General features: G+C 41.1%; 1 long non-coding RNA gene across 1 annotated transcript; it reads right to left on the bottom strand.

The window, feature by feature from the left end:
- Positions 1-1,494: 1,494 nt before the first annotated feature.
- LOC127332364 (uncharacterized) lies at positions 1,495-3,543 on the bottom strand. Its single transcript, XR_007870427.1, has 4 exons — positions 3,415-3,543; positions 2,250-2,436; positions 2,009-2,170; positions 1,495-1,736 (listed from the first exon to the last, which is right to left on the bottom strand). It is a non-coding gene; the product is annotated as an uncharacterized lncRNA (long non-coding RNA).
- Positions 3,544-17,587: the final 14,044 nt, after the last annotated feature.

Genomic DNA, 17,587 nt, shown 5'->3' with positions numbered 1-17,587 from the left:
CAGCTTGGAGGAGGTGGTTAACTCCGATCAGGCAGTGATAGGTACGCTCCAGATACTTACTCATCCTGGCAAAGTACTTTTTGATACTGGTGCAACTACATCATTCATTTATCAGCAGTTCATCATCAAACATGGGATTAGTTGCACTAAGTTAGATACACCCATAACCATACTTTCCGCGGGGGGAACGATAGTAGTAACCCATACCAAACAAAAACAAGTCATTATGATCAATAAATGCGCGTTTGACGCAGACCTGTTCATTTTACCGATGAAAGGACACTGATGTCATTCTTGGTATGAACTGGTTAGAAGCTAACGGAGCATTGATCGACTGTGTGAATAAGACTGTGTCTTTGAAAAGCCCCGATGGAAGTAGAATGATCTATCAAGGAGATAAGCATACACAGATCGAAGTTGAGCTACAGCTGAATAGCATGAAGGAAGTGAAGTTGGAGGATATACCTGTAGTGAATGAATTCCAGGATGTGTTTCCTAAGGAATTACCCGGAATGCCACCAGATAGGGAGATAGAATTTACTATCGACCTAATTCCGGGAACAGCTCCGATTGCTAAAGCACCATATAAGATGGGGCCTAAGGAGTTGAAAGAACTTAAGGAGCAATTGGATGACTTGGAACAGAAAGGATTCATACAGGAGAGTATTTCACCATGGGGATCACCTGTGATCTTCGTGGATAAAAGAGATGGAGGTAGAAGGATGTGCGGAGACTACAGGAATTTGAACAATGTTACTATTAAGAACAAGTACCCACTTCCTAGAATACAAGATCTATTCGATCAAGTTAGAGGCGCGGGAGTCTTTTCCAAAATTGATCTATGGTCCGGTTATCATCAGATAAAGATCAAGAAGGAAGACGTTCCGAAAACCGCCTTTGTTTCAAGGTATGGACATCATGAATACCTTGTAGTGCCTTTGGATTAACCAATGCCCCAGCAATCACTACAAAGATTCGGGTCTATTGCTACGATTTTTTTTGTCGCAATAGATGCCATTTCGTGGAGATATGCACCAATTGCCACAAAACGGCGTTCGTGGGAAAGCGTTGCAATTGGACACATGGTAATAGGCTATTGCAACAAAAAATGCAAGCGTGGCAATAAAGTGCTCTATTGCAACAACCATGCGGGCAGTTGCCACATTTTTTCCCACGGCGACACTCACTTATCTCCACAATGTGGTTTGTCGAGATAGCTTAATGCAACATGCGAACAAATCATGGCGATTGATAGTTTGTGGCGATAGAAATTTGTAGCAATAACCTCTACCAACAATCCACATTTCGTGGCTCATGCTCTTTCGTGGCAATAGACAATCGTGGAAATAGCTTATCCCAACGACCCCTGTTTCGTAGCAATAGCGCAACAAAGCATGTAGTTATTGCGACTATGATTTGACGCAACACTATATTTTTGCATGGTACTAACCTAAGGAACGGAAAGTGAGTTGTGACAATAGGCTATCACAATCATAAAAAAACAGTCATTAAATTACAAAATTTAAAACCATACGTATAATATGTCAGTTCATACAAATCAAAATTCTGATCATAAATATCCATCAAATGAAACTCAAGAAAAATGTAGCCATCCTAATTAAGTGTAAGACTAAATTGTCCATGATGTATAATACATCACCATCGTGATTCTTGAAATCTCTACTCTAGGTGCGTATTCCCATTACTTGTACCCTCTCCAGCAATTTCTTTGGTTCCTGCAATCAAGAAATGGAAAAAACAAGCCGAGTTCTGTCAACAATCTGCCATGAGATTAGACAAAAGCTATTGTATAGGAAAACTAGCATCAAGTGTATAGGAACTAGCACCAAGTGTCTAGCAAAGTAAAAGCAATTGTAACGCAATATTCTTGCTTCATCTCAGAAATATGCCTAAGAACATAACAATGAAAAAAGCAATTGTATAGGAAAACTAGCATCAAATGTCCAGCAAATACATTTGGTAAAATTCATCTACGGTTGTGACTTACCATTGCTTTGTAAAATCTACAATTCAGTGTCGTAGCTTGTAAGAGTGCATTTGAAGAAATCACATTTGGCTTTGCTCCTAGATTCCTACTAGGACTAGAGCTAGTAGTTTGCAAATTTGGATTACTACTCCGTATTTCTTTGTCATTCCTCTTCTTAAGCACCTGCAAATAGAGGTTCACTTTCAGCAATCCAAGTAAGAAAAATAAATTTACAAGGCGGGAAGCATATCAATGTAATCACCTGTTGGTTTCCCTTTTTTTTTGCTTAATTTAGCCATCTGTTGGCTGAACTTTGCCATCATATTTTTTTTTTCAAATTCCAGTCTTGAACTTTGCTCCTCTTCCAACATTCTTTCCCTTTCAGCACGCTTTTCTTGTAACCTCTTTTCATGTTATTCTCTCTCAGCACGGTCCAAGTTAATCCTCTCCTGCATGTTTGCACAATCAAGCAACGCTCAGGAAGGATGCCTCAAATTAGAAAACAACACTACTGTAATTTATAATCGAAAGACAACCGAAGGATATTATTAATCACTGTAATATATGCAATAACTTGAGTGACACCAGAATATGCGAAGCAACCAAATGAAGGAAAGATTTTATCGGTATAGCTATTGAACATGGCTTCGCAAAAAATTCTGAAAGTAACTGTGGATGCTTATGAAAACATAAAAGCCAGGACATGATATTCAACAGAATGAGTCCTGCTTAGAGAAACATGAGCTGAATCCAGAAAAAACAAAAGAAAGAACTGACACCATTTTATTTGTAAAAGATGCTTGTGACAAAAAGTTCAATGCAAGTTCATTGAAAACTAATGCCAGATGACACTACAAGCATCAGAGTACTGGACAATCAACACAGGCACCAGCTACTCGGTCACAAATGATTTCCAAGACTAGCACCTAATAGAATAAGTACTTCAGGTGTACTGCGTATTATGCGTGAGGGCATCTAACTCAGGATCGCCAAAACACATCTCATGCGCAAATTATATCTACCTAAATGAGCTGGAACAAGTAGCAACCTAAATGGAAAAGTATACAATCTGAGAGCTAACGGGTGATACCACTAATCAACTAGCGCCAGGGATACATAGTCACGGTAGTAATAATATTAATAAGATCTCAGCGAAGAATAAAGCACTAGGTATTGTTCATATCAAAATCAAAAGCAGATCCGCGTGATAGATCGCGGGATCGGTGAGGTATTGGCAGGCCTGGTCTTGGTCGCGGCCGCGTCGGATTTGCTCGCCGTGGCTGAGGCCATGGACGGCATGGACGACAACAGGTCGAACGTGGATTGTAAAGGGGCCATTCGGATGGGGATTTAGTTCTAGGAGGAGATTGGAAAGGAGGCTATTGGGATTTGGGAGCTGCACAATCCGATTGGGAGAAAGAAATAACCTGATACAGTGGTGTGGTTCGTTGGGTCGACGCCGTCATGACACCGTGAGCACCGCTCAACAGAAGAACGTCATCTCAGATCCGATCTGTGTAGCCATGATTTTGTTTAGAGATGTAACCGGGAAGGAGATAATATATAATGGGCTTTTAGCGGGAAGGTTTAATAGACGCTAAATTTCGGAGGGAGGTTAATTTTGGTGCGAACAAAAAAAATTCGGACGGTAACATTAAGGGCGTTTAGCGGGAGGATAAAAGAATTGGCGCAAAATACAATAGGTGGTGGGAAAGTAAATTATTTTTTTGAGGAAATGGTTCAAATAATGAATTATATTGTAAAAATAATATTTCAATCCAATATGAAATATATATGAACCGGTACGTGCGAAAGACAATCCAGGAGGCGTCGGAAAAAGACACAAAACCCATCTAGGGTTCCGTCCTCCTCGTCGGCGATACCGCCTGTCCGCTCCGCCTCCGGTGGCCTTGGAATAGAAGACTAATATTTTTGCAACAATATGAATGCCTAATGCAACAAGCGGAAAATGTTGCAATATTCTTCCGTATATTTCCACAAATTCTATTTTCGTGGCGTTACCTAGTCTCTATTGCAACAGGATGATGAGGTACTGCAACAACCCGTAATCGTGGCAATGGCGCCAACTTATGGCAACGACATCACGTTTCGTTGCAATAAGAGCCCTCTATTGCAACACAATGTCTAATTACCGCGACAAAACTCTATTGTGGCAATATGCGGAGGCTATTGCCACAAAAGAAATATTCGTGGTAATATTGTGATATATTGCAACGAAATAGAGCTGTAGAAATAAATATTATTGCAATAGACCGGAATTCCTGTAGTGAATCTTCATGAATCTTATGAATAAGATCTTCATGCCATATCTAGACAAGTTTGTCATCGTATTCATCGATGATATCCTGATATATTCTAAAGATAAAACTGAACATGCTGAACATCTGAGGTTAGTGCTGCAAACACTAAGAGAACATCAACTTTATGCCAAGTTCAGCAAGTGTGAATTTTGGCTAGATCAAGTGGAATTTCTTGGTCATGTCATTAGCAAAGATGGAATAGCTGTTAACCCGAGCAAGGTAGCAGCAGTTTTAGATTGGGAAGCACCCAAGACTGTCAAGGAAATCCGAGGATTCCTAGGAATGGTAGGATACTATCGGAGATTCATTGAAGGATTCTCCAAGATAGCAGGACCAATGACAAAGCTGTTAAGAAAGAACACACCATTTGTGTGGACTGAGGAGTGTGAGAAGAGTTTTCAAACTCTGAAAGATAAAATCACCACAGCACCGGTGTTAGCAGTTCCGGAAGCTGGCAAGGATTACACCGTGTACTGTGACGCATCCAAACATGGATTGAGTTGCGTACTCATGCAGGATCGGAAGGTAATATCTTATGGATCGAGGCAACTCAGACCACATGAAGTGAATTATCCAACACATGATTTAGAGTTAGCAGCAGTCGTATTTGCACTTAAAACTTGGAGACATTTTCTCTATGGAGCCAAGTGTGAGCTCTATACGGATCATAAGAGTCTCAAGTACTTCTTCACTCAGAAGGAACTTAACATGAGGCAGAAAAGATGGCTCGAACTAATCAAGTATTATGATTTGACCATCAACTATACTCTAGGAAAGGCTAATGTTGTATCAGATGCCTTAAGTAGGAAGAGCACTGGAGGAGTGGAACAAGAGTTATCACCGGAGTTAAGGAAGGAAATAAGCCAAGCCCAAATACAAATTTGGGAGAAAGAAGCTCATGAAGGATTATCAGCTTTACAAGTAGCCGATGAGCTAAATGTTAACTTAAAGAATGAGATCATGATGGGTCAATTGGACGATCCATTCATCGTAGAGGAGATGAGAAGGATTGATGAAGGAAGACCATCAGAATTTCACCGAAGAGAATCAGGATCACTATGGTTTCATAAGAGGATTTGCGTTCCGGATATTGCTGAGATCAAGGAAGTAATACTCCGGGAAGCCCATCAAACACCATACTCCATACATCCGGGAAGTACAAAGATGTACATGGATCTTAAGGAGTTATTCTGGTGGAATAACATGAAGAGAGAGATAGCACAATACTTGGCAGAATGCCATACCTGCCAAAGAGTGAAGGCTGAACATCAAAGTCCGGCAGGAAAGTTACAACCTTTACCCATCCCAGAATGGAAATGGGAGGAGATAGGAATGGATTTCATCACCGGACTACCCATGACAAATAAAAAGAAGGATATGATATGGGTAATCGTGGACCGGCTGACGAAAAGTGCACAGTTCTTAGCAGTAAATCAGCAGGATAAAGGAGAGAAACTCATCGATCTTTACATCAAAGAGATCATGAGTAAACATGGAGTGCCCAAGAAGATCGTGTCAGATCGAGGATCCGTGTTCACATCAGCATTTTGGAAGCAACTACATGAAGCTTTAGGATCCAAACTGGATTATAGTACCGCCTACCATCCTCAGACAGGTGGATAAACAGAGAGAACTAACCAGATCCTAGAGGATATGCTTAGGGCTTGTGCCCTAGACTTTGGAGGATCATGGGAGGAGCACTTGCCACTAGCAGAGTTTTCATACAATAACAGCTATCAAAGCAGCATAAAGATGGCACCGTTCGAAGCTCTGTACGGAAGAAAGTGTAGATCACCCATATGCTGGTATGAAGCTGGAGCAAGCAAAGAGTTCAATCCTGATTATGTCAAGGAAAAGGAACAAATAATTGACATTATAAGAGATAGGTTGAAGATAGCCCAAAGTCGACAGAAGAGCTATGCCGACCAAAAGAGAAGGACATGGGAGCCACAAGTTGGAGACATGGTATATCTTAAGGTAAGTCCGATGAAAGGTCTTCAGAGATTTGGAGTAAAGGGAAAGTTAAGCCCTAGATACATCGGACCTTTCAAGATTTTGAGTCAGAACCGAGGGTTAGCCTTTGAATTGGAACTACCGGGAAGGTTAGAACAAGTTCACAATGTATTCCATGTGTCGCAACTCAGGAAATGCTTAAAGACCCCAGATGAGCCAGTATCACATGATGAGCTCGAGTTACAACCAGATTTGACATACATCGAGAAGCCAGCGAAGATTCTCGAGGAGAACTGGAAACAACTCAGGAATCGAGCTATCAAGTACTGCAAGGTACAATGGAAGCATCACCCCGAGAGGGAAGCCACCTGGGAAAAAGAGGAAGACCTGAGGAAAACATACCCCGAACTCTTCAGGTATTACAACCACAACTTCAGGACGAAGTTTTCTTTAAGGGGGAAAGGCTGTAATGTCCCAGGTTTAGAGACGATCGAGGGGTAGATTTTAGAAAGGGATGTGCACTGCATCTTAAATTCCGGGGAAATTTCGCGCTTTTAAAACAAAACTGCATCGAAGGGGGACAAGTTTCTCTCTCGACACCTTACAAGGTTAGGGTTTCGAGAGTGCGACAAACTTGTTCTTATTCAACTGAATTAGGGTTTTGAGAAGAGAGAAGGGATATTGCATTACAAACTTAAGTTGCATGATTGAATTAAATTTTAAGTTGCATGATTGAATTCAAACCTAAAGTGGAATTTGAATTTCAAATTCAAATATTAAATAAATACCTCATAATTCAAATGTGAGGAAATTCATTAAGTAAATTATAAATAATACACATTATGAACAATACAAATAATAAGTAAAGCTCATTAGAGAAAACCTTGAGCTTTATTGATTCACACACAATATACATTGTCTTTAGAATATTCACAAATTGAAATAAAGGAATATTACAATACATTACAAGAATTGGCAAAATAGAAAAAGAAAATAAAATAAAAGTACAATGTCATATTCTACCCTAAAACTACAAGCTAATCTTTATTTAAGTTTGAGTGTTATGATCTTCATCTCCATTTGATCATCATCTGGAAACCTGCACTCAAACACAACAAACACAAGTTATGCCAAGTGGCATAGCCACTTGGCAGGTTAGAAAGAAAATGGAATTGGAGAGGATATGACCAAAAGCTGCCGAGCTGATCCTCTCACAGCCAAGTTCAAGGCATCAGGTACACACACACACACAGGCAGCTCACACTGCATGTGTGCATGCTGAACAACACACAAGCACGGAGAGGAGTCACCAACTGCAATTAGCAATGTTGTCGACCAGGGAGAGCAAGGGAGAACCAAATATAAACTTTTCAGAGCCAAACCCTAGCTGTTCATCGGCAGCAGCTCCACAGGGTAAGCACACCAAGAACAGCAAGAACAGGTGAACAGCCAGAGCTGTCTCACCTATTCCATAATCACCAGAAACAAACCAAGCATCAAGCTTACAAGGAAGAGAAGGGCAAGCCCAGAAATCAACCAGAAGCAAAACCTCTACACCAACAACTTTTCTAGGAGCTGGAGTGAGGTATACCAAGATAACATGAGCAAGCAATTGTTTTTCTCATAGATAAGCATGCCTAGCATCACAGAAGCACAGGTGGGTGGAAAACCCTGTTTGTATCATCATGTGGCTGCCAAGCCATTTGGTGCCAGCAAACCAGTGACCTAGCTAGAAGGAATTCATCAAGGGAACATTGGTCATATCAATACAGTGGTATAACCAAAGGAATCCATCATTGATGGATCCTGTCTAGTCAGCCAGATTTACAAAACACTTCCATAGCTAGCTAAACCATCAGACAGATAGACTTTATGATGTCTAATTATGTTTGTCAACATTAAAGTCCACTGGAAATCCAAAAGGGGATTAACCAGATGGCATTCACCAAGCCACAACCAGCCACAGAGAGAGGGGAGCCACCATGACAGCACCAAAGGGCTGTCAGGGTCACCTCAACCCATAACCACCAAGTCCAGCACATACATCATCACCCATAGGGTTCAGAATGAGCTAGGGTTCCCAACTAATGGTTGGCATCCTTCTAGCTCAAGCAAATCAATTAAAAGAATCATCACTGAATTACAGTTCATCTCAATTATTCAGTAAACAAGCACAAGCTACACAGATAAATGACACACACTGGATAACCAGCACTGGAGTCTTGTATTTGGTCCAAGGGATCACTGCAAGCCTCAACAGATGCTTGATTAAGCAGTGGCCTGCACAGCACCAGGTCTGGTGTCACACAGGCACAAGATTAAGCATCAGGAGGCACAGACAGTAGGAAACAAGCAACCAACAAGCAGTTGATGATCACAGGAGTATCAGGGCTTGCCTAAGCATGCAAAAGCTTGACAGGGGCAAGCCTGGCATCAATTCATGAACCATATAAATGAAGTAGCCACAGTTAAGCAACTATTATATCACAGATAATCAAATCAAGCATATCCAGAAGCCAGCCATCCAGGGATGGAACTAACCAGTAGCAATCATATTCCACAGGGTGTTTCTATGAATCATAGCACAGTGGACAGAACACCTGGAACACTGGCACTTGCTTCAAGCAAGAAATACACACAGTAGTGAGCCAGAGAAGCCAGGGCATAGCATAGCACAAGCAAGCAAGTCACAGCAATGGCTAGGGATGCCCAGATGAGCATCCAGATAGACAATAGCATGCACCACCACAAGAGTGAACAGAGACAGTAAGCAAAGCAGGAATAAATAACAGCAGGGTGAGCACACGCGCATTAGCTAGGAAGAGTAGAGCAGCAGCACAAGCATGGGCATGGTCACAGAAGCAATGGCCATGGCCAGTAGAGCACAACAAGAAGATTCAAAGAATAAGCAAAGACAAAGACAACAGCTCCATGAGGAGAGGCAGTCGCAGCATAGCCAGGAGGAGGAGGTAGAACAGGTAGAAGAAGGGAAGGTGGCGCACATACCTGGAGCAGGAGTACCACGGTATGCCATGGCGGCACGGCAGCACGGGCCGACCACGGCGGCACCAAGCCGCGGCCAAGCCTGGCATCGCCGAGCACGAGCGCTCCAACACCACCACGGCGTAGCTCACGGCCGCATCACCGCGTCTGGTTCGCCGGTGAGCGACGAATCGCCGCGGAACCCCCATAGCCGTGCGGGTGAACGCATTGGGGGCGAGCCAAGGGGGAGACGAAGACCAGATCGAGACGGAGGATCTGGTGCGCCGTCGAGAGGCGGTCCAGATCCGCACCATCTCGTCGCCGGCAAGGGCCGGAGACGGCCAGAATAAAGCGGCGACGGCGGAGGCGATTTCGGCGTCGCAGGAGCTGAGATGGGATTAGGGTTAGGGCGACGCAGGGGAGACGACGTGAGTGGGTCGGTTGGACCGAGCCCAGTGGGCTGGTCCAACCTAACCAGCTCGGTCGCCTGATAGGTGGACCCGAGGGGTACTTTGGTCATTTCCAAAATACCCATTTAAAGGGATATTTCATAGAATTTTAAAAAATAGAATCTAACTCTAAAAAAATAATTAAAAATATGAAAACCACTTAAAAAACTCTATCATAATAAAATATGAAATAGAATTTTTGAGGCTAAACAAGAATAAGTTCAAATTTAATGATTTAAATAATCATTTAAATCACACATATTATTTTCAAATAATGAAAATAAGTCCATAAATTCTTTTGGACTCTAAAAACACCTTGACAACATTTCAAGGTTGTATTTTGACCTAAATAGAGTATCCCTAAGTTATTCTTAGTATTAACCTCTCACATGAAATAATAACGACATCGGAAGGGGGAACAAACCCTAAAACTGGAATCATGCATCAATGCTTCTTTAACCATTGCCCTTATCGGACAATGATGCTATTTTTCAGCAACAGAGGACAAGGGCCAGTCCACACCATCCAACTGCAACACTTTGCAGTGTTCAGGCAAGTTCATCACTTGCTCATGTCATTCGAGTATTTTTTATCAAATTACTTGCAAAGTACCATATTTATCATTATTGCATAAAAACCAAAACCACTATTTTCATAACTATGAATATGACTATGTGGTGGGCAATGGAACCATGGATTGTGTTGATATGGTGGAGGTTCCATTGCAAGGGTTTATATCCATCTAGGATTAAACAACAAATGTCGTCCAGTGATTCTTGTGTCGTAATACCCGTGTTAACCATAAGATCTGGAGTGGGACGGAATAGTCAATCGTATTTCCACCTCTTGTACATCAACGGATGCACTTACCGTAGCAGTTGTATCTTGCGGAGCAATTGGTGGGTGGGGAGCCCCTTCTAATGCCCCACGGTATAGCTGTTGCTTACCGTAGCGGTTGCTGCTTGCGGAACAATTGGTGGGTGGGGATCCCCTTCTAATTCCCCACGGTAATGTGGTCTATGATGGGTTGCAGCTACCGGCGAAGGAGTTTGGTTAACAAGTCCCAGACTGTCGTCGTGGTCGGGGTCCATCCTTAATTGGTGTAAGAGGACCGGCGAGGACCCAGGGTCGGGGTATGCAACAAAGGGTGGGTGTGCGAGGTAGCGGAGGAATATGATTGGCTATGACCTTATACCGGTCCTCACACCGAAGAAAGTGTGGACGGGAAAGCTGCCCGGTTGGCACCAAGGTTAAGATCTCTTATGGGTAAAGCAACACACCTCTGCAGAGTGTAAAGAACCGTGACCTGTCACTCCCTGTTCCGGGATATGGAACTGTGAACGCGGCCGGAAAGGAGCTCCATGAAGTTCTAGTAAACCGGTGAAGGCTGATACGTCTCCAACGTATCTATAATTTCTGATGTTCCATGCTTGTTTTATGACAATACCGACATGTTTTGTTCACACTTTATGTCATTATTATGCGTTTTCCGGAACTAACCTATTGACGAGATGCCGAAAGGCCAGTTGCTATTTTCTGCTGTTTTTGGTTCCAGAAAGGCTGTTCGGGCAATATTCTCGGAATTGGACGAAATCAACGCCAAACCTCCTATTTTTCCCGGAAGGCTCCAGAACACCGAAGAAGAGTCGGAGAGGGGGCACAGGCCCACCAAACCCTAGGCCGGCGCGGCCAAGGGGGGGCCCGCGCCCCCCTATAGTGTGGCCACCCTGTCAGCCCTCCTGCGCCGCCTCTTCGCCTATAAAACTCCTTTCGACCTAAAAACGTAGCACCAATTGACGAAACTCCAGAAAGACTCCAGGGGCGCCACCACCATCGCGAAACTCCAATTCGGGGGACAGAACTCTCTGTTCCGGCACCCTGCCGGGACGGGGAATTGCCCCCGGAGCCATCTCCACCGCCGTCTTCACCGCCATCTTCACTGCCATCGCTGCCTCCATGATGAGGAGGGAGTAATCCACCCCCGAGGCTGAGGGCTCCGCTGTAGCTATGTGGTTCATCTCTCTCCCATGTACCTCAATACAATAATCTCATGAGATGCTTTACATGATTGAGATTCATATGAGTTTTGTATCACTATTTATCTATGTGCTACTCTAGTGATGTTATTAAAGTATTCTATTCCTCCTGCACGGTGTAATGGTGACAGTGTGTGCATCCGTGTTAGTACTTGGCGTAGGCTATGATTATGATCTCTTGTAGATTATGAAGTTAACTATTGCTATGATGGTATTGATGTGATCTATTCCTCCTACATAGTGTGAAGGTGACAGTGTGCATGCTATGTTAGTACTTGGTTTAGTCGTGTTGATCTTTCATGCACTCTAAGGTTATTTAAATATGAACATTGAATTGTGGAGCTTGTTAACTCCGGCATTGAGGGTTCGTGTAATCCTACGCAATGGTGTTCATCATCCAAGAAAAGAGTGTAGAGTATGCATTTATCTATTCTGTTATGTGATCAATGTTGAGAGTGTCCACTAGTGAAAGTATGATCCATAGGCCTTGTTCCTAAATACTGCTATCGCTGCTTGTTTACTGTTCTACTGCGTTACTACTGCTACGTTACTACTGCTTGTTTACTGTCCTGGGCAAAGCACTTTTCTGGTGCCGTTGCTACTACTTATTTATACCACCTGCATTTCACTATCTCTTCGCTGAACTAGTGCACCTATTAGGTGTGTTGGGGACACAAGAGACTTCTTGCTTTGTGGTTGCAGGGTTGCATGAGAGGGATATCTTTGACCTCTTCCTCCCTGAGTTCGATAAACCTTGGGTGATCCACTTAAGGGAAAACTTGCTGCTGTTCTACAAACCTCTGCTCTTGGAGGCCCAACAACATCTACAGGAAAAGGAGGGCGTAGACATCAAGCTATTTTCTCGGCGCCGTTGTCGGGAGGGAAGGTAAAAGGCACTCATACTCCGGTTCCAGTGTACGCACTTTTTCTGGCGCCATTGTGTTTGTGCTCGAAGCTATTTCCTTTAGATCCTGCAATTGCATCTTTTTGTTTCTTGTTTTACACTAGTTAGGCATAATGGAATATAACTATGAGCTTCTTAATTTATTTCCTAAGCTAAAACATGAATTGTGTGATGCGAAAATTAAAGAACCTATGGAACCTCATTTGCATGCTAGTAGCAATATTATTGGTATGAACGCAATCACTGCTAATGCTATGAATAAGTCTAAGCTTGGGGAAGCTAGTTTCTGTGATCTTTTTGGCTTCCCATCTTTAGGGGAGAAAATTTGTTCTGATAATGCTTTATCTCCCATATGCGATAACTCTAATGATGCTTCTGATATTTTAAATCCACCTGCTGAAAGTATTCCGTATAAAATACCAATGAAAATTATTGAACGCGTTATGGATAACCGCTATAAAGGGGATGGAACTATCCATCCTGGACATCATTTACTGTTTTTGCATGAATTATGCGGGTTATTCAAGTGTGCAGGTATCTCTATGGATGAAGTGAAGAAGAAGCTATTCTCTATTTCATTTGTGCGGTAAAGCGGCGCATTGGTATAAATTGTTGGAGAATAGTCATTCTCTTGGTTGGGAGGAAATTGTACCTCTCTTTTATTCTAAATTTTATCCTCCTCATGAAGTGCATATTGATAGGAATTATATTTATAACTTTTATCCTCGTGATGGAGAGAGTATTTCTCAAGTGTGGGGGAGATTGAAGTCACTAATGCTCAAATGCCCCATTCATGAGCTCCCCCGTAATGTTATTGTTAATAACTTTTATGCGAGGCTTTCAGGACAACACAAGGACTATCTGGATGCCTGTTCGGAGGGATCTTTCACAAGCAAGGAGGTTGAAGCTAGGTGGGATCTTCTTGATCGGATTGAGGAGAACGCTGAAGGATGGGAGAACGACAAAGGTAAAGAGTCAGGTATAAATTATGATTATGAATGCATTGAAGCTTTTATGGATACCGATAAATTTCGAAATATGAGTGCTACTTATGGTCTTGACTCTCAAGTTGCTGCAAATCTTTATAAAGCCTTTGCTTCTCATTTTGAATTGCCTAAAAAGAATTTTGATAAGTATCATGAACCTTTTAAAGAGGCTTGCATGAAGAATGAAATTGTTGTTAATTATTGCAATAAGCATGCTCAAACTCCTAAGAATGCTATTTCTTATAAGCATGTTAATTTTTGTGGAATACATAGACCTTGTGGAATTAATCAAATCAAAGATGGATATTGTATCCATCATGCTAATGAAAAAACTAGAAAGTGGTTTAGGGCTTTAGATGATCTTGGTAAAAAAGTTTGTGCCCTCTATCCTTTTATTTGTGAAGTTTGCCATGAAGTGGGTCATTTTAATTTTCAATGCTCCTCCAATGATAATTTGAACCCAATGAGTGCTGCAAATTTGTATTGTGATGATGAAATTACTCCTAATCAGCATGATGAACTTACTTTATTTTTGGGGTGTGAAGAACTGTCGAGAAAAATCTCTTTGTTACATATGAGTGATCTTGATATTGATGATGTCCTGCATGGGTGTTTTTCTTATTTCATTGATAATAGCCATACAAATACTTACATACAAAATATTTTAGAAGATGACACCTTGCCAAAATATGATAGGACCGCTGTTTGTTTTCAACTAATTAATGAAAAGGAGGGATCCTGCCAAGTTTCTTCTATTGTTTCTGAAAGTAAATCAGGTTATGCGGACAAGCCACCCTTCAAGCCTCTTCCTCCTAAAAAAGGGAACGAGGAGAAGGAAGAGAAGAAGAAGAAGAAAAAGGGAACGAAGAAGAAGAAGAAGGAGAATAAAAAGAAAGAGGTAACGGCGTATCCCCGCGTGAATGAGATAACGCTAGGTAACCGTAAGTATGTTGCTCCTAATGATTATTGTGATAATGAATCTGAATATGATGATCTTCCTATGCCCTTTACATACATTAGCAATCATGATTTGAATGAGCACACTACTTTTGATATTGCAAATCTCTGGGAAACTAATTCTGAAAATGATGATGGTAATAATTGCCATAGTGTCAGTGCTATCCATGCTTCCTCCCATAATGATATAGAAAGCTCTAAGCTTGGGGAAGAGGTGTTTGAAAATCCTTTTGCTACTGGTCATTATGTTCTTGATACATCTCCTTCTAATAACAATGATGGTGTGGACACAGATAAACCGACTGTGAAAGATAACTATTCTATTTCTTATGATGACACTGTGCCTCCGATCTTTGATAATTATTATAAAGAATGCTATGATATAGGTTATAACTATCCTTATGAGGCTTGTCATAGTCATGATTGGATTACCAAAAACAATTCCCTTAATATGCAGCTTGTTTACCATGTTCAAATTCTTGATAATAATCTTACTCCAATTACTATTAATGAGAATAACTCTTCTTATGCCAAAATTAATGATACTTCTATGCATATGAACCATGATAAGAATGTTTTAAGTGATGGGTATATTGTGGATTTCATCAATGATGCTACTGAAAGTTATTATGAGAGAGGGAAATATGGTGGTATGCATCTTAATAATATTAAGTTTCCCCTCTTTATGTTGAGAATCTTGAAGTTACTCGTGTTTTATCCTCTTATGCTTGTCACTTTGTTCTTCATGAATTCATTTGTGTACAAGATTCCTCTTCATAGGAAGCATGTTAGACTTAAATTTGTTTTGAATTTGCCTCTTGATGCTCTCTTTTGCTTCAAATACTATTTCTTGCGAGTGCATCATTAAAACTGCTGAGCCCATCTTAATGGCTATAAAGAAAGAACTTCTTGGGAGATAACCCATGTGTTATTTTGCTACAGTACTTTGTTTTTATTTTGTGTCTTGGAAGTTGTTTACTACTGTAGCAACCTCTCCTTATCTTAGTTTAGTGTTTTATTGTGCCAAGTAAAGTCGTTGATAGTAAAGTTCATACTAGATTTGGATTACTGCGCAGAAACAGATTTCTTTGCTGTCACGAATCTGGGCAAAATTCTCTGTAAGAAACTCAGAAAATTATGCCAATTTACGTGAGTGATCCTCAGATATGTACGCAACTTTCATTCAATTTGAGCATTTTCATTTGAGCAAGTCTGGTGCCTCAATAAAATTCGTCTTTACGGACTGTTCTGTTTTGACAGATTCTGCCTTTTATTTCGCATTGCTTCTTTTGCTATGTGGGATGGATTTCTTTATTCTATTAACTTCCAGTGGCTTTGAGCATTGTCCAGAAGTGTTAAGAATGATTGTGTCACCTCTGAACATGTGAATTTTTATTATGCACTAACCCTCTAATGAGTTTGTTTCGAGTTTGGTGTGGAGGAAGTTTTCAAGTGTCAAGAGAGGAGGATGATACAATGTGATCAAGAAGAGTGAAAAGTCTAAGCTTGGGGATGCCCCGGTGGTTCATCCCTGCATATTTCAAGAAGACTCGAGCGTCTAAGCTTGGGGATGCCCAAGGCATCCCCTTCTTCATCGACAAATTATCAGGTTCCTTCTCTTGAAACTATATTTTTATTCGGTCACATCTTATGTACTTTACTTGGAGCGTCTGTTTGTTTGTTTCTATTTTTGTTTTTGTTTGAATAAATGCTTGTGTGGGAGAGAGACACGCTCCACTGGTTCATAGGAACACATGTGTTCTTAGCCTTTAATTTTCATGGCGAAGGTTGAAACTGCTTCGTTAATTATTATATGGTTGGAATTGGAAAATGCTACATGTAGTAATTGGTATGATGTCTTGAATAACTTGATACTTGGCAATTGTTGTGCTCTTGTTTAAGCTCTTGCATCATACACTTTGCACCCATTAATGAAGAAATACATAGAGCATGCTAAAATTTGGTTTGCATATTTGGTTTCTCTAAGGTCTAGATAATTTCTAGTATTGAGTTTGAACAACAAGGAAGACGGTGTAGAGTCTTATAATGTTTTCAATATGTCTTTTATGTGAGTTTTGCTGCACCGGTTCATCCTTGTGTTTGTTTCAAATAACCTTGCTAGCCTAAACCTTGTATCGAGAGGGAATACTTCTCATGCATCCAAATACTTGAGCCAACCACTATGCCATTTGTGTCCACCATACCTACCTACTACATGGTATTTCTCCGCCATTCCAAAGTAAATTGCTTGAGTGCTACCTTTAAATTTCCATTCTTCACCTTTACAATATATAGCTCATGGGACAAATAGCCTAAAAACTATTGTGGTATTGAATATGTACTTATGCACTTTATCTCTTATTAAGTTGCTCGTTGTGCGATAACCATGTTCCTGGGGACGCCATCAACTACTCTTTGTTGAATATCATGTGAGTTGCTATGCATGTTCGTCTTGTCTGAAGTAAGGGAGATCTACCACCTTATGGTTAGAGCATGCATATTGTTAGAGAAGAACATTGGGCCGCTAACTAAAGCCATGATTCATGGCGGAAGTTTCAGTTTTGGACAATATCCTCAATCTCATATGAGAAAATTAATTGTTGTTACATGCTTATGCATAAAAGAGGAGTCCATTATCTGTTGTCTATGTTGTCCCGGTATGGATGTCTAAGTTGAGAATAATCAATAGCGAGAAATCCGATGCGAGCTTTCTCCTTAGACCTTTGTACAGGCGGCATAGAGGTACCCCTTTGTGACACTTGGTTAAAACATGTGCATTGCGATGATCCCGGTAGTCCAAGCTAATTAGGACAAGGTGCGGGCACTATTAGTATACTATGCATGAGGCTTGCAACTTGTAAGATATAATTTACATGATACATATGCTTTATTACTACCGTTGACAAAATTGTTTCTTGTTTTCAAAATCAAAGCTCTAGCACAAATATAGCAATCGATGCTTTCCTCTTTGAAGGACCTTTCTTTTACTTTTATTGTTGAGTCAGTTCACCT

Source organism: Lolium perenne, chromosome 4 (assembly GCF_019359855.2).
Source record: "Lolium perenne isolate Kyuss_39 chromosome 4, Kyuss_2.0, whole genome shotgun sequence".
In the NCBI taxonomy this organism is placed as follows: Eukaryota; Viridiplantae; Streptophyta; class Magnoliopsida; order Poales; family Poaceae; genus Lolium; species Lolium perenne.
This window is presented reverse-complemented; position numbering and strand designations above follow the sequence as displayed.